Source organism: Atractosteus spatula, chromosome 2 (assembly GCF_055471065.1).
Source record: "Atractosteus spatula isolate fAtrSpa1 chromosome 2, fAtrSpa1.hap1, whole genome shotgun sequence".
Lineage (NCBI taxonomy): Eukaryota > Metazoa > Chordata > Actinopteri > Semionotiformes > Lepisosteidae > Atractosteus > Atractosteus spatula.
In genome coordinates, this window is record NC_142707.1 from 45,922,676 (window position 1) to 45,940,824 (window position 18,149).

At 46.3% G+C, this 18,149-nt stretch overlaps 2 pseudogenes; one reads left to right on the top strand and one right to left on the bottom strand.

Moving 5' to 3' along the window:
* The window catches only part of LOC148839734 (coiled-coil domain-containing protein 162-like), a 43,195-nt pseudogene that overhangs the window by 24,821 nt on the left and 225 nt on the right, over nt 1–18,149 (top strand).
* LOC148839735 (uncharacterized) lies at nt 706–2,213 on the bottom strand (annotated as a pseudogene).

Below are 18,149 nucleotides of genomic sequence, written 5' to 3' on the forward strand. Positions count from 1 at the left end.
GCCGCTGCCGCTGGTCCTGATCAAGGCCCTCGCAGCTCCGCTGGTAGAGATCCTCAACGGCGCGCCTCGCTTCTACGCAACGCTCGGCCCCCGCCGCCGCCGCCTTGTCTGGCCCCCCGGCTGACTCGGGAGCAGGATCCGGCACGCTCGCTCCCCGGCTCGCAGGCCTGGTCTGCCCCGGCAACTGCCGCCGCCGCCGCCGCCGCCGCTGCCTCTTGTTCCCCCGGCTCCGGCAAGCCCGCGTCCCTCGGCCTTCGCCGGGCCTGCCCTCCACCAGGTGAAGTCGCTCCCCCTGCCACACCAACTCCTGCCGGTCCAAGTCCAAACTGGCCCCCACTCGCTGCAGTAGGTCCAGCCCCAGAATGCAGTCCTCCTGGATGGGTGCGAGGTAGCAGGGGTGGCGCACCGTCGCTGCACCCAGACGGAAGGCAAGCACCTGTTTCCCCCGGACTGCGGCGAGCTGTCCCGTCACGGTCCTCAGCCGCAGGCCGGAGGCCTCCCATCCTGGGGGGTTGGTGCCCTCGGTGTCGGGGAGGACGCCCAGCCGGAGTAGGGTTACCGAAGAACCGGTGTCGAGTAGGGCCAGGCAGGGTTGGTCCTCGATTCGGCAGTGGAGGTACAGGCCCCGGCTACAGCCGACTCGCCCCACGGTGGCGTGAGGGGCGCCGGTTTTTACAGCGCTCTCCGGAGCGGGGGTTGAGGTGTTCAAGGGCGGCCTTCCCCGCGCTGAGCCGCCCCGTTCCCGTTTCCCGACGCCGATCGGGGAGTGCGAGGCTCGGGTGCCCGGCAGAACCGGGCTCGGTGTCCTCTCTTCCCGCAGCGGTTGCAAATCAGCGTGCGGGGCTGTTCCGCGGGGGTCGCTGCCCGGGCTGGCTCCTCTTCCCCCTCGCTGGATTCCTCCGTCGCCGTCTCGGTCAGCCGGCAGGGCGCACTGCGTCTGCTGGCGCTTCCAGTCACCCCGAACACGGTCTCAGCCCGTGTAGCAAGGGCCAAGGCCTGCTCCAGCGATGTTGGCGCAGCCAGCTGCACGTGGCACCGCAGCTCCTCGGGCGAGAGGGCCTTGAGAAAGGCCTGGAGAGCCATCTCCCGCTGCGCCTCCCGGGGGAAAGTTGGGTATCCTCGGCAGGCGAGGAACATGACATCCGCGGCAACCGGGCCCAGTCGCTCTCCTGGTCGGCGCCGCCGCAGGGCCAGCCTCTCCCGCATCAAGTCCGGCGCCTCATCTACACCGAAGCGCAGCTGGAGGGCTGCCGCCAGCGCCGTGTAGTCGCCTCTGTCCTCCTCCGGGACGTCCAGGAGCACCTGGCAGGCCGCTCCTTCCAGCGCCGCCGCCAGGTGGCCGGCCATCTCCGCCCGGCTCCAGCCATTCGTCCGGGCCACGAGCTGGAACTGCGCCTCAAAGGTTTCCCAAGGCGCTTCACCATCGTAGCGACCTGGTCGCACCCGCGCCGATGGGTGTGGGAATCGCTGATCGGCTCCAGCAGGGAGGGCATCCTCTCTCCGGGGCAGCCGCCCCAATTCTACTGGCGGGACCACTACTGGGTAGCCCTGGTAAGGGCTGTGGCCACCTGTCGCACCCAGGAGTTGCTCAGGCTCCCTATGCGTGCTGCCGATGGGTTCTGCGTCTGTCAGCGTCAGCCGGCGCTTAACAGAGTCGGGTAATGTCTACCACGAGTTGCTCATTCTGCCCGCTTCTGACACCAATGTAGCGTTGCAGGTTCTTTTCAGAACTAAAGAACAGTGGAGACGCGATTAACCAACCAAACACTGACTTTATTTAACCACCACACCAAAACCAAACACAGGGTCTACACACACATGAGGAGACTGACGGAACACGTACACATATTTAGGGTGGTAATTACCTAACAACACACTATACTTTTACAGGACTACACAGGGCACTAGATTTACTAGGACATTATTTATACAGGTAGGGTCAGCCGCTGGTCATCGTGCTGACCCTCAGACTCTCCCCGGCTACCACTCCCAGCATGCCCGGCGGTACTACGAGCGCCTAGGGGCGCTTCCTCCTCACCACCAGGCGAGGGCGTTACAATATTATTCCATTACTTTTTATATCAGTTGTTTTGAATTAGCTTTCACTGCTGGAGTCATTTAATCCTTTGAAGTCATTATTTGGCCTGTTTGCCAATTTATGAAACCTTTTCAATGTTCTGAAGAAATGTATCTGTGCCTGTTAGCCAAAGCATTTAAAAGTCTTTAAACATCATGTCCCCCGCCGATTGTTTTCAGCTGACTTTCTCCAGAGCCCATTTGCAGTCATGCCTTACATCCCTGGCGTGTTCGGTGATGGAGAGAGAGCGCAGGAACTTCGACTCCTACTCCATGTTCTACGAGAACATCCTGCAGCAGGAGACCCACGTGCTGTACCAGAGGGAGCAGGTAGGTACAACGTTCCTCCCCAGTGGAGCACAGCTCTCTCTCTCTTCCCCTTGAAGCTGCCACAGACGTCTGGACGTCATGACAGCGAGTGTGTATTACAACATTCTTTTGACTTTCCAGCATTCTTCCTTAACCGAAAGCATGTGAAACTGTTAATTGAAAAAGAATGCCCTTAAAGAAGTTCAGGCACCTGCACGTCTTAGATCTAAATCTAAATCTAAGATCTTAGATCTTAGAGCTAAATATGCATGCTAGAAAGATAGGTCTCAAACTACAATTGTTTGTGACACACTGACACTTGTGCCTGAGATGATTCCCTTTTTGCTTTTAGGATCTGAAGGCACTGGAGGACTCCCAGACCTGGGGCGAAGGGCCCGATGCCCAGGTTTATTTTACCCAAATAAAGAAAAAACACAAATAATGCTATTGCACTTTGCATACCATCCAAAAAAGTATATCACTTACAGTACATACTGTATCTGCTTCCTAAAAACTATTAAGAGTTATGAAAATTTGTCAGACTGCCAGCATGTCACCTTTTTATACAAAGATTTCTAAAGTTTATAGGAAGCTCCAGATAAAGCAGTTTTTAATTGATCTTCATCTGCCCAACTCAGGGTAGAAAAAGCAATAAAAATGCCAGAACTTTAGGAGGATCTTTAGGAGGTGAGTGGATTGGCAGCGCAGGAGGACTCCAGCCCTCAATTAGAGGGACAGAAAGAAAATGAGAGACGAAGGAAGAAGACAGAACACCCAGATGTGAAACAGTTACCAGATAGTTACAGAACTATGGATCACCACACTGAGAAAAATTACATCTACATCCAGTATAATCATAGTCCCGTAGTCATCCTCATTACACCATCTCATACGTTGTTTCTATCCAGCACTCCTCTGGCTTGTTCATAGATCTGCATCACTTCATTTAAGTGAGACCTAGAGTGCCTTGCAAAAGTATTCAGCCTTCAAATTTGTCATATTTTTTTAATTAAAAAAAGTGAACACTTTATAGGTGAGATGAGTTAAATGTCAGCATTTTAACAAAATGCAACATCATCGGAAGGGAGTGGATCTTCTTGCAAAGCACTGTACCCATTGACTATCACTTAGAATCCAGTTGCCACAAAGATCAACATCTGTTACTAGTTCTAGTTCAAGTTATTTTTTTCCAGAAATGAACAATGAATCATATTAGTAATAGATGAATTATTGGTCTATAATTACATGGTTTGGTATTGTCACTATTTTTTTCTGCGTGGAAGGCTCATTAGGAATATCAATAAGCAGTTGTCCAGTCAATGGATGTTGTTCATTTTCAGCGACTGTTGGAGGAGTTTAGTTTATGTTTTGTGAATGACACATCTGGACAAACTATCAGGTCCTGGAGATGTATTTATCTAAAGTTATTCAAGGGGCTCTAACACTGATTTGGTCCTTCTATACTAATTCTGTTTAATATATTACTTTTTTTAGCCTTAGATTGAGGCATGTTGTTAGTTTCTTCCCGGATAAACGCACCTGCAGTGCATTTGCTTCATACATCATCGGTTCCCTTTTGTCACCTAAAATGTTCCAGTTTTTATCTCTGAGGGATGTAACTTCATCCTTTATAGTTATTTCGCTCTTGTAATAATGAAAAAAATCTATCTGATGCAGAATTGGAATCTTTTTCTCATTTTTATCAAAATCTGAACTATTATTGCATTTCATGTGCCATACTAAGTACAAATAAAAATATTTTTCTGTGAAGTCACAATTTACACTTATTCTCTTTATATACCTGTATAAAAGATCTTGTCATTAACAGGAAGGTGATATTGTGTGAGACAGGTCCATTGCTTATGAATGTGCACTGGAGTTCATTGTGCATGGATATATTATATTGTCTCAACTGGATTGATAATTATAATCATTTCAAGTACTTTTAGACCCATTAGTGCAATGTCTGGAGATATATAATGGCACTTAAATCACTTCAGTGGGGCTACAGATATTATGTAATAGATTATTGATGTAAAGCCAGTTAAAATAATATGTATTTCCCATTGACGTCTTTAACTGCCGGATCCAGGCCAAGCTGGATGAATATCACATGAGAATGGACCAGGATGTAACTTAACTAGTCAGCCAGGTGCGCAGGGAAGGGGTGGACAACATGATCAAGCTGAAGAAGAAGTTTAGCTCCACCAAAGATGACAAGGCCCTTCAGGGAACATTATTGATGGTAAGGTGGTTTCTGGAGACGTAGCAGAATGTTGTGGGGTTTTCTGCAAAAACATAATAGTATTTATTTTATACAAAAAAAGATGCAGAAAGACTGAAAGATGTTGTGATGTAACTATTGCGTTCTGCGTTTCAGCAAGAAAAGCTGCAGGAGCTGCGGAGGGAGAGCGGCCAGCTGGACGCCCTACTGTGCAGGATGAAGGCCCTGGGGCTCTGGAAACACACTGTGAGCCAGGGCCAGCTCCGCCGCCAGCTGCTCTGCCACAGGCAGGTAGGGCTGTGTGCCTGAGAAGAGGCAGGTCCAACGCCCAACATCAGCCAGTGAGGCCCAGCACACACATTTCAAAACCAACAAGCCCAGCAGTACCTGTCCAGTGGGTTTTCTTGATGCGTCACTGATGGCTAGATTCATTCATCTTACATTTGAATCTGCGTATTTTGGAAACTTTCAGTTTATGTTAATGTACGTAATATTAGTGTAGCGGCGAGGCTTAATAATAAGGCAGAATTAAGTGTTTCTGAGCTTCCCAAATGAGGCCCCATTTCTCTGTTCATCTCTGTGGTGCAGCCACAGAGAAACTATTCATGCAAGATGATTTAAGGTTTCCTAGGACAGCTCCCAAAGGGGGATGCACTTAGCTAAGTCTGGCTATCATGATCAATGGTCATCCACTGGCGCCTATCAGTCTAGGGAGTGCCGGATGGACATCTGGACTGCATTACTAAGTGTCAGGACTAAGTGACTCATATCTCACCTTGATCAACCAATCAGGGACTGGTAGGGCTGAGTAACCCACGTGGGACTCTGATGCCCATGGAACTTTCAGCCAATCAACGAGCTGAAGTTCCTCCAGGTAAAAACAGGCAACACAGAGAGCCTGTGAGATTCAGATTCAACAAGATTCAGATTCGGGAGATTCAGTAAGATTCTGGAGAGGATTCTGTGGACTGTTCTAAAGGGAATTCAAAGGAGAATTCCAGGGCAGGACGGCCCAGGAGCAGAAGGCTCCCAAGGGCAGGACATTCTCGCAGCGCGCCTCCTGACCATCCCGAGACTCAGCCCGGACAACCACGGAACGGCCAGTGTGTCCGAGTGCCAGAACTTTCCTTTGTTCTAAGAGTCTAGAGTGGAGGTTGCCAGAGAGTAACCAGCAGCAGGCCTCGTGGACAGGTCAGAACTGTGGACAGCTGAATCACTATTCAGAACTAGCTCTTCATCAGGAACGAACCGGTCCTCTTCCTGACTTGCTGGGACCCACAGTCATCTTTTCTCCTGTGCACAAACTTTGCTAGTTAAAGCCAACACTAACTAGCCGGTCAGTGAGCATCAGCAGCGCACCGTCGCAAGCCGCACAGCACAGCCTGGCACGGAGCCAGAGAGCGCGGATTGGACAGCAACAGCCTGCAGCTGATTGTTTGTGCCTGCAGGAGATCTGAATCCCCAGAAATTGGATGAGTATTCAACTTCAATGCATTACAGCTCGAGAATTCAATTGTTATCCAAACCAGTTGATATCAGTTTAATTCCTAAGAGTTATGTACTTGTTTTGAGTATCTAATGTAGAAGTTGTAACCAAGTTCATTTATGAAACGGTCTAAATGAATGATATACTGAACGTATGTCCTCTTGATGTGTAACACTTCGTAACTGATTGAATATATATCTTTTGTATTCTGATAACCCTCTCGATAAGATCTGTTAGGTTTAAGGCATATTCTATGTATTAATAAATGTATCCTCGTGTATTAGTACCTGCGTGTGTGCGTTGTTTGAGTTATGTCGCATGGTTGGATTCTAAAGCCATCAAAAGAATCAACTTTGTGATTTACTGCTACAATTAATAATTGTCTCAGTAAATGCCCAAACCCTACAGAACTGGTGCCTTCAGAGAGCCACTATGATTACATATTTGGCGTCCCTGAACGGCTATGAAACACTACATTTATGGCGTCCCTGGGTGGGCGTGGCAAGACTGAAATGAATCAACCAAGCGGAATAATTCAATATAAAACGCCGCGGGTTTCATACACGACAATACAGTGTGCTGAAAGCCGAAAGGAAAAAAGTTCCCCTTGCTCTTTAAGCAGTGCTTGATTGTTTTGTGATCTTTTGCAATCTACCGGGTTGATTGCATACTTGATCTTGTGGTTTTCTGTGGTAAAACTGTGACTTCGTACTTAAAAGTAATACTCTTTAAGTTTAACGATGGTTGCTAAAAGGTCTGAATTCGAGTCGCTATTAAGCACTCTCTCTAGCAGCGACAAGTCTGACCACGATCTCTTCCATATCTCCGTCAGCGGAGAAGCTAGAAGAATAAATCTCCATTCTCTGAGAGAGCTAGCGAAGGACATAGAGAGATTTGACCCCGCAGTGTCAGAGAATAATATCGAGAGTTATATTCAAGACCTCAGGTATAACCTGCAGTTCCTGCCAAACGCCACAGAACAGGAGAAAGTGTTTCTGGTCAGGAAAACTACCAGCAGAGCTGTACATGAGTGGATGGCTAGGCAGATGAAAGAAGTCTGTAATGACTTTGAGCAGCTATGTCAAGCACTTATCGAAGAATACAGTGCGTTTATTGACCCGACTGCTGCGATAGCCGCCGCTCTTAACATTAAGCACGAGAGAGCAGAGTCCCCTCGCGAATATTACGAGAGACTTAGACGAACTTATTTTGCAGGGCGAAATTATGAGGGTTGCGAAGAGAACACACATTTCAAGGGTTTATTCATTGCGAATCTCCACCCGTCAGTCAGAAAGATGATCTTAATGCATACAGATGCACAGACCATGAAAATGACTGATATTAAGAGATTCGCGCAGAAAGCCTGGGAGTATGATGTCCAAAGTCGCTCTGAGCAAAAAGCTGCTAAAGCGACTGTGTTCGCCGTCAGAGCCAGCAGGGTTAATTCCCCCCTGCTCGAAGGAGCACAGGCTCCTGAGCTGGCTAAGCCCCGTTCCAAAGCACTCACACAGGACCGCACCCAGCGTCCTAAGTGCCATGAGAACACCGGGGAAGGGAAAGGGCTAGAAAAGGCTGAACAAAAGGATTCAGTAGCCGCCCGCCTGGCCAGGCTTGAACAAGCTTTATTAGGACAGGGACAACCGCTCCCCAAGGCTGCCGGAAGCGTGAATGAGCTGATACTCTCCACTGGAGGAGGCGGAGACCCGCCCCCTCTCCCTCCCTCAGTCTATCTGATTGAGCGGAAGGGTTCCTGCCTGGATGAGGTCAGCCACTCCCAAGCGAGTGCTGACTCCACCCCTGAAGTCACAGAGCAGGCAGTAAAACACAGAGGAAAAGCACGAAGCTTTTACCTCAAGGCTGCCATGGGAGATGTCTTACCCAGTGAGACACTGATTGACACTGAGGTTGAAAGGTGTTTGATGTCACACGGCAAGCTCAAACGGGTAGAAAAAGAAAAGGGTATGCGACTCAGAGTGGAACCTTTGGTGGATCACCAGAAAGGCAAAGTGTGGAAACAGGTCAAGCCTCCTAAGCCTTCTGTACAGAAGGAAAGGGGGGCCAAGAGGCAGACTGTGCTTACACAGTGCCCACCGAACACAGAAGCCTATGCGGAGATTCCTTCTGTTCCCTCTGGACAAGAAATAAAAATATTTTCTTGTTCCCCGGATATACAGGGAAGTCGTGCCCTGGCCAAGGTCCCAACAGCCTCCATGCCACAGGAGCGGTGCTCCGAGCAGCCGCCTGATCCACCAGGTAAAGCACACACCTTTTACATCCCTAAAGAGGAGCAGATCTCCCCACCTGGCGATGAAAAGGAGCTTTCCCTGTGCACCCTGGCACCCAAGAGGGGTCAGGACCACCACCCTGCAGTGGTGGAAGGGATCCAGATGGCAGGAGAGCAGGTTGGTGATGTAGCCCTCGCCCTTAGCCCTGAGAGGTCCTCTATTAGTGAGGATCTGCTTGAGCAGCTGTCACAGGGCCACCGCCAGGTGCCCCTGGTGCAACATTCACAGGTTAGACAGGAGGTCCAGCTGGACGCTGAGACTACTGCGCTGTGGACACACCTGATCCCAGATGCCGATTCCCTCTGCTGTGACCCAGGGAACCTGCAGTCAGGTAACATTATTTCTCACAACTACCAGGTAGTGAGTGAGACTGACCTGATTGTTCCTGCCTCAACGGCAGGGTTGCCAACACACCCAGTCCCCCAGAAGGGACAGGGAATGAAAGCCGAGCCGGTTTTCTTACAGCCACCAGCTCAGTCTGTCAGTCTGAGTCTGACCAACAGTGGTTCAGCCAGACTGGAGCTGGATGGTCAAGTCACCCGCCTGCCAGTGCAGGACATCGCAAAGAGGGGTGTCAGAATCCCCGCCTGCACTGACATGGGCCTGGTGGGTGATAGCGAGTTCGAAGACAGTGAACTAGCTATCCCAGTGCTGGGGCAGCTCCCTGAACCCCTAGCGAGGGAAGGGGGGAGCGAGCAGGTGTCCTACACCCACGCCCAGCGAACGATTGTAAACATGCCAATAGAGGGATTCCTCAATCAGGAAGTGTGCAGGGTGGACCTGAACAGTGAGAATGGGATAACAATCCCAGATCACTCAGGTGCTCCAGATGACCACTCAGCCGAGGGTCAGGTATGCTCCACCGCTGCACCGCCCCCTGCAGGGTTCCTAGAGCACAGGCATGAACAAATCGAAAAAGCAGATGCCCTGGAAAAGGAGGAGCAGCATCAGCAGCTGTGTCAGATCTCCCCAGATTTCCAGGATGTTGGTGCCCAAGATGCCACATGGCATACTGAGAAAGACACCATGTACACGCTGCGCCAGCTTAGAAAGGCAACAGTCACTCAGAAGGAGATGACTGGGATCAGCCACCCGAAAAGACTTTTGGGAAGACTGATTGCTGCCGCCACTGTTGCACGTTTGCTTTTTCTGGTAGGTTTGTGTGCTACTGGCACTCTCACCCTGACTGCCCCAAGAAGGCAGGTGTCAGAGATACCAGAGGGTAGTGACAGACTGTATCGACAGCAGCAAAAGTTGGAAAGCTTAGGGAAAACCCTACAGGCAATTTCCTATGCAACAGGGTTAAACCTTATTCCCCAACCAGTGGACATGATTGTTGGTGTTATACAGTGGGTTTATGCTTGTGTGCAACAGGCCAGAATGTTGACACAAGACCTGTTAAGGGAGCTTAGTGCCACTGTAGCCAGTCTAACCACGGCACAATTCCCAACCCACTTGATTCCACTCTTCTCAGTAGAGGAGTGTGTGACATTAACCCCATCGTTCATAGCTCACCCAGAAGGCAAACCAAGATTGAATTCGGTTCCAAATCTTGAGATGGGTATGGCTACCAAAGCTATCCATTGGCTGTGTCTAAACGATTCACCAATGAAGGGTGTAAAGCTACTAACGAGCAGAGGAAGGTTAATGAACCCCATGAAGAGCAGGTGGGAAGTAAATGGCTGGTCAGCACACCACATTTAACTGACACTGTGACTTGTGACAGGCATGATGCAGCTACCTAATAAAACAGTTCCTTTAAGTTCCTGAGGAGGCCATAGTACAGCATGGTAACTTAACACTGTACGGTCTAGAACCAGACAACATAAGACCAAACTTGAGGTCATGGATGCCTTCAGGTGCCACACTAAGGAATTGGATAGAAATCCAAGAAACAGTAAGCCCTGAAGAGGTACAGGTAGTTAGTTTGCTTTAATGGAACAAACCTCCAAACCACCCTAGCAGATACCCAACACAGGTGTTGTGGTTTATCGGGGGGCTGGGAACAGGAACTGGTGTTATTGTAACACTGCTGCCGGGTAGCTGGATCATGACTGACAGTGTACTCTGAATGATGTACTCTTACATCAAGATGTACTCCGGGTAGCATGAATGAGTCAAAGGTAGCATGCCAAAAGAAAGGAAGTGACTTCTCCCCAAATATCTACCACAGAGGTATCAGATATTGACAGTGAACTTCCTGATGTGTAATTCCTAGACTTAGATAATGTCTCCTACCGTGTTTATACATACTCCAGATGTTATTCATCCTGTTTGTATCCAATGCTGGTTCCGGTATGAATTCTCGAGGAGTAATGTAGACATTTAAGATTAATGTTCTAATGGCAAGGGACATCACTTAACTCTGTTTTGTTTTGAAGGCAACAACGCCTCAGGACCTCGTGACCTTCAAAAAGGGGGGATATGTAGCGGCGAGGCTTAATAATAAGGCAGAATTAAGTGTTTCTGAGCTTCCCAAATGAGGCCCCATTTCTCTGTTCATCTCTGTGGTGCAGCCACAGAGAAACTATTCATGCAAGATGATTTAAGGTTTCCTAGGACAGCTCCCAAAGGGGGATGCACTTAGCTAAGTCTGGCTATCATGATCAATGGTCATCCACTGGCGCCTATCAGTCTAGGGAGTGCCGGATGGACATCTGGACTGCATTACTAAGTGTCAGGACTAAGTGACTCATATCTCACCTTGATCAACCAATCAGGGACTGGTAGGGCTGAGTAACCCACGTGGGACTCTGATGCCCATGGAACTTTCAGCCAATCAACGAGCTGAAGTTCCTCCAGGTAAAAACAGGCAACACAGAGAGCCTGTGAGATTCAGATTCAACAAGATTCAGATTCGGGAGATTCAGTAAGATTCTGGAGAGGATTCTGTGGACTGTTCTAAAGGGAATTCAAAGGAGAATTCCAGGGCAGGACGGCCCAGGAGCAGAAGGCTCCCAAGGGCAGGACATTCTCGCAGCGCGCCTCCTGACCATCCCGAGACTCAGCCCGGACAACCACGGAACGGCCAGTGTGTCCGAGTGCCAGAACTTTCCTTTGTTCTAAGAGTCTAGAGTGGAGGTTGCCAGAGAGTAACCAGCAGCAGGCCTCGTGGACAGGTCAGAACTGTGGACAGCTGAATCACTATTCAGAACTAGCTCTTCATCAGGAACGAACCGGTCCTCTTCCTGACTTGCTGGGACCCACAGTCATCTTTTCTCCTGTGCACAAACTTTGCTAGTTAAAGCCAACACTAACTAGCCGGTCAGTGAGCATCAGCAGCGCACCGTCGCAAGCCGCACAGCACAGCCTGGCACGGAGCCAGAGAGCGCGGATTGGACAGCAACAGCCTGCAGCTGATTGTTTGTGCCTGCAGGAGATCTGAATCCCCAGAAATTGGATGAGTATTCAACTTCAATGCATTACAGCTCGAGAATTCAATTGTTATCCAAACCAGTTGATATCAGTTTAATTCCTAAGAGTTATGTACTTGTTTTGAGTATCTAATGTAGAAGTTGTAACCAAGTTCATTTATGAAACGGTCTAAATGAATGATATACTGAACGTATGTCCTCTTGATGTGTAACACTTCGTAACTGATTGAATATATATCTTTTGTATTCTGATAACCCTCTCGATAAGATCTGTTAGGTTTAAGGCATATTCTATGTATTAATAAATGTATCCTCGTGTATTAGTACCTGCGTGTGTGCGTTGTTTGAGTTATGTCGCATGGTTGGATTCTAAAGCCATCAAAAGAATCAACTTTGTGATTTACTGCTACAATTAATAATTGTCTCAGTAAATGCCCAAACCCTACAGAACTGGTGCCTTCAGAGAGCCACTATGATTACATATTTGGCGTCCCTGAACGGCTATGAAACACTACATTAGTATCCTGTTGTGTGTGAAATAATTGAAAGCATTATTTCCTTATTTCTAACCCATTACCTCCTGTTGTGTCCCATTAACAGCCCACAGATAAGTAAGTGGTGAAACAGCTGTAAGTTGCCTCTAGCACTTGTTGACTTATTTTTAGAAACAGTTTAGCATTCTCTGCAGTACGGTATGTAGCAACTCAAATGAACTGAAGGGTCGATCAGAAAGTGAGCAGTGTGCCACAGAAACACTTTTTCCTTTTGAAGTTTACAGTAAGACTGGAACACACTCTCTAGCCACGGCTGCAGCAGTGAATGTATTCTTCTGTACGGAGGCTGGTTCACACACACACTCTCACCCGTAACAGCACAGCTGTTGGCGCCACTGTCTTCCCCGCGGCTTGTGCTCTGTGACCCCCCACAGGAGGCAACGCAGCAGAAGAAGGAGAGCCTGCGGCTGCGGCTGCTGGTGGAGGAGGAGGCCACCCTGCTGAGACAGCAGCTCGAGGCCACGAGGAGAGCGCTGTCCACGTGCCAGGCCGAGTACACGACTGTCAGCAAACAGCTGGAGAAGCAGGTGACTCACCACCCAGCACAGCAGAGTCACAGCTGCACACACACCATTCAGATCAGAAGAGATACAGATCACCTGCAGATCTAGAAATTCTGTCTCAGAGGTCTGACTGATAGCAGGAAAGCACTGCAGCATAATATTTGGTTAAGAAGGAATTCAGACCCTTTAAGTCATAGAACCTTACTTGGGATCACAAGGCCTTTTTATATCCCTTTCAAATAATTGTATCAACACATTTTTCTTCCTACTCCTTGGATTAAATGAATGTGGCAGCAAATCTGTAGGATATGAAGGCAAAATGTAAGAGGCGTGACATTTGAAATTTTTGTCAATTTTTTCATGCCATAAAAAGTAAATCTCACCTTCATTTTTCTTCAATCAGCTGATTACATCACCCTGTTTAAACAGGGGGGTATTCTTATTCTGAAAAGTCCAAAGTCTGTAAGTTTTTAACCATGACTATCAGCATGAAACCCAGCCCTTACTAAGTCAGAGTATCTGATGCACCTTGCAGCTGCAGTTCATTTAAGCTGACTTACATATTCATTAGATTGAGAGAGGCTGTTCTTGCATCTGCCCTAGCCCCTGTCGAGAGGTTTCTGGGTCTCCAGTATGTGTGCACTAGGGGCACTGCTGGTGACTGTGAGTTCTCCCTCAGAGGCAGCTGCTGAGGGAGTCAGAGCACCGCTCCGCCCAGGCGGCGCGCAGCAGGCTGCACCTGGACAGCATGAAGGCAGCCAACCTGGAGCGGCTGCAGGAGGATGTGGGGGAGAAGGAGCAGCAGCTGCAGGCGCTGGGGGAGCAGCTGGAGTGCAGCACCAAGATGAGCCAGCTCCACCAGCAGAGGACAGACAAGGAGATCCGACAGGTGGACAGCCACGCTTGCTCCTCTTGTTTCCGAAAATATTCCTACTGCCACCTACTGCCTTTGTGAGCTTAATTAAGAATTAAAAAATCTGAGATGTCTTCCCTTTAAGCACTTCTACTTTTGCAGTATCACTTTTGCTGTTTAAGTTCTTTTCTTCTTCATGTAATGCTTTGCATTTATCTAAATCATAACCCCAAATACTAAAGTGGGGCATTCTACAAATGGGCAATATTTGCAAATTAATGTTGTTACAGCCACAGATAACAATATGATTTTAAAAAATGCTTTGAATGTCAATGTTTCAACTGCTTTCTTGTGTACACAGATTTTTCCTTCTAGAATCAGTTAAAATGAATTTGTGAAGGAGATTGTCTCAAGGAAGAGATATTCAAACTGTGTGTGTACAAATATAGTGGTTATAGTATTCTTCAATGTGTTGTCTTTCACTAACACTAGCAATCTGACTGAGCTGTCTGTAGGAGCAGTAGACATTAAATATTGCAATTTAAGTTTACACGGTAAGTGTCAACCTCTTAACACCACATTAGTCTCTTTTTAAATGTATCCATACAGAAATGTTTGTGTCGACATTAAAGCCATCGACCTAAAAAACAGCTTTCCATGCTCTCTCCCGCTGGCAGGTCAGAAGCCAGCTTTCCCTGGAGCGAAGCCTGAAACTTGAAGCTTTCCAGCGTGTGGATGAGCTGCAGAGCCAAGTGCATGACATTCAGGGCGCCCTGTCCCGATGCAGCTCCTCGACAGGTGTGACAAGCTCTGGGCCGTCTCACACGTCTCCCTGCTTGCCAGAGAGAGAACAGTGTGCACCTTCTGAGCCAAGACACAGGCCTGACCGATTCAGGGCTGCATAACTTCACGTGTGCAAGGGTTTGCTCTGGAGGATCCAACAACCTAATTTACTTTTATATCGTCAATTGTAAATTAGAACACACTAAACAAGTATTAACACATCACTTTCCACATGTGGGACACCATTCAAAAGATTACTTCTTTCCCCATTAGGATATAAATGAACTTCAGTGTAATAACCACTATTACAGAGACAATCTTATAATCAGCACTAGCTCATGTGTCTCTTGCAACCTTATTCAGGAGAATTGATTCTGTGTTTAGTCCAGTAAAGTCTATATGGGAAAGTCAAAGTCAAACATGCTAAAATTTTTTAAATTCAATTATTTATTACATATCAGTCAGTAAAGTCTGACTTTTCCTTCCAAAGGCCAGAACAGGAGGTCGGCCTCTGTTTTGTCAAGGAGTGCTGGCACCATAAGAAGCACATTAGCAGGTATGTTTTATATACAGTATAATGTATACAGTATGTAAAGCTCTATGCTGCATTTGTATTGTTCTCCAATGATGGAGGATAAAGAAGTCTACTGAAATTCCCAAGTTCAAAGGCTTGTTATGGTTTTGGCAAAACTGTGAAACAGAGAGAGTGCAAGTGTAAGTTAGCAAATTACCTCTGTTGTGCTGTTCAGTTACTGTTCTACTATCCTGGAGACAAAATGCATTTGTATCCGGTCAGTGTGTAGATGACATCTCCCCACCCTTAATCTTCTTAAAGGACATATGACTAATTTGCCTCCCTGACACAGCTCCCAAAATATAAATACATGGGTTTTCATTTCTAGTTTGGATGTTCTGTCAAGCCAGTAAACCTCAAATGTGTTTTGGAGCAGATTTAGCAGTATAAAAATGAGTTTCTCTATGATGACGTTTGGAAGAATCTCTTGTGAAATAGAGAAAACCTGTGTTGTGAAATTGCCTCACCTTTGTCAGCATAGTTCACAAATTCTTCTATAATACTTGTGCCAGACAGGACACAGAGAGCTTAGTGTATAAGACACTAAAAACAGTAATGCTTGATTAATGGGAAATCTTGGCACTGTCCTTATAATTAAAGCTGAAAATCAATACATCACTTTTACACTTTTGTCTTGCAATCATTCTCATCAGAAAGAAACATGTAAAATTATTTAACAACCAAGAAAATGAGAAATGGCTTTTTATTGTGGCATGAGAATCCAAAGATAGTTTTAATGACATACATGCCTTAAGTATTTAGCTGAGGTCTGTCTTAATGACCTGCTGTGTGTTCCATATGAACTGGATTTTCAAGTAAACTAAAGACAGAAATTGACATTGAAAAGAGCTGGGGTGAGGACTTTATTATATAGCTTTCCATAGACCTGTGTTCTCTTTAAACTATAAGGGATACCAGAGCTTTAAGCTAAATTGTAGGATTAAGCCACTGTGTCTGAGAGTAGACTAGTGTAAAACAGAGAGACAGTGTCCATCTGGAGGAGATTTAAGAGTATGAAAATGAGCTTCTCTATTGATCACACTTGGCAGAATCTCTTAAGAAATAAAGAAAACCTGAGTTATGAAAAAGCCTTAAGGTCACAAAACACTAGTTGGATAACTTAGTCTATAACGGGTACATAAGCACATTTCCCAGTCTCAGACTTCAGTCAGCTACAGGAATACAGCCCCTGGACATGCGCTTTAAGATATTACTACTCTTTAGGTGCATTGTGAGGCACAATGAGAATAAAAACAGTATTATTATACTTCTATACAGCCCATTGAAATGAATCATGTTCTTGTATCTATAGTTATATACAGTAATTAGTTAATTTACTAGTATACAGAAGAATCTGGAAGAGAGTACAGCCAGTAAAACCACTATGAATTTTTGTCCAATTATTTTGAAATGTATCGTTACAAATGGGGGGGGTTACGAAACTGGTGGAAATCAGGAAATGACCGAGCAGTTTGTCAATAAATAAAATAAATATTCATAACCCCCCACTTGTAAGTGATTTCTCCAGAATATACCCAAGCGGTTGGTATAATTAGAGGCCTGTGAATTCTTTGTTCTCTGGCACAGCTTTGGTGAAAAGAGTAATAACCCAGGCACACTTGGTTACACAAATATTTGTTAACAAGGACAAGACACTATGCTTCAGACAACAACAAAAAAAAAATCTCTATGTATACAGTATTTACAGACAAGGCATTTTAGAGGCCTAACATTCTGGTCACCCAGAAAACCCCAGATGGCCACTTACAGATACAGATTAAATTGCCCAATTGATAACACCAGATCAATATCAAACAACAGCTGTTATCTGCAAAGGCACACTATTATTTAGGTTTCTGAAACAATGCAAAAGGAAACCTGCTTTCACTTACTCTTCTGCTCCACTCTAGTAAACCATAAAATCCAATATTGTTTGCCGCTGGTCATGTGGACTTTGACAACTGATTTTGCTCCAATTTTAGCAAGGAGTCCACCCTTTAGTTTTGAAAAATGTACCAGAGCTCCATGCAGACGTCAAATCATTCCTATGTCTTATAAATTAATCATTATTTCCGTATTCTGTATTGCCACAGGGCTCATCTGTTTAACTTTGTGCAGTGAGCATCCTATTCTGTATCTAGTCATTCGAATGCAGTTTACTGTATATTCAGTCTCTTCATTCTGTGTGCAGTTGTGTCTTACTGTGATCCAGTGCTAATTGTACACCAGCCTGCTTTGGTGTTTTCTCCCAGCTTTTGGAATGCACACCATGTCTCTAAAAGTCTAACCAATTGCTCCACATCTTAAAGACAGCAAATGTCAGCAAGTTCAGCCACCAGATCATGAGCTCTGATCTCCAGGTATTTGACAAGGCTGTGTTATTTGTGGACAAATCCTCAGATAACACAAACAGCAATGCCTCATGGTGTTTTTGAGTAAAATACTTTATTAGCATTTTATGTTAGAGGGTGAAAAAAACAACACTTGTTTTAGTGGTAACTAAACTTTTGTGGTGACCCATTCAACAGACATCTTGATTATAGTTTAGTTCCAAAACCAGCTTGTAAAGCACCTAGAGATTGCCCATTTATAGAAACTTACAAACTGCCTGCACTAAAACCACCAGAAACAATATGGTCTGAATTCTCAATGCATGCGAGTAGTGTGACAATTACTGTGCTTACTAGAGCCAAATAGCTGTAACTAAAGTTAAAAAAAAACAGTTAAAAACATTTACAAAAATTTAGAAAGGAACCTTTTGACCAGACGTTTGTAAAGGCAAACACTTCAGTACAAAATAGCAAATTTTTCTAGTGTGTTGGAAATTCAAGGAGTGTGCATCTAGGGGAACAAATGTGATGTACTTTTGTGAAGGTAAAATGAATGGCTGTGTAAAGGATGTATTTGACTGTCAGGCTCTGCAGAGTGGAATCTGCTGGCATCTCACTCAGCCTCTGCACTCCTGCAAGACCCCAGTAAGGACTGGCTCTCACCTGAGAACAGGACAGGAGATGATGTCTGCAGAAATGGCACAGACACTCGGCTCCAGAGACCAAAAACTGTGAGTCAAACTCTGTATTGCAAACAGCTGTGCTAGAACTTTTTATAATAAAATAAATGGTGTTGGA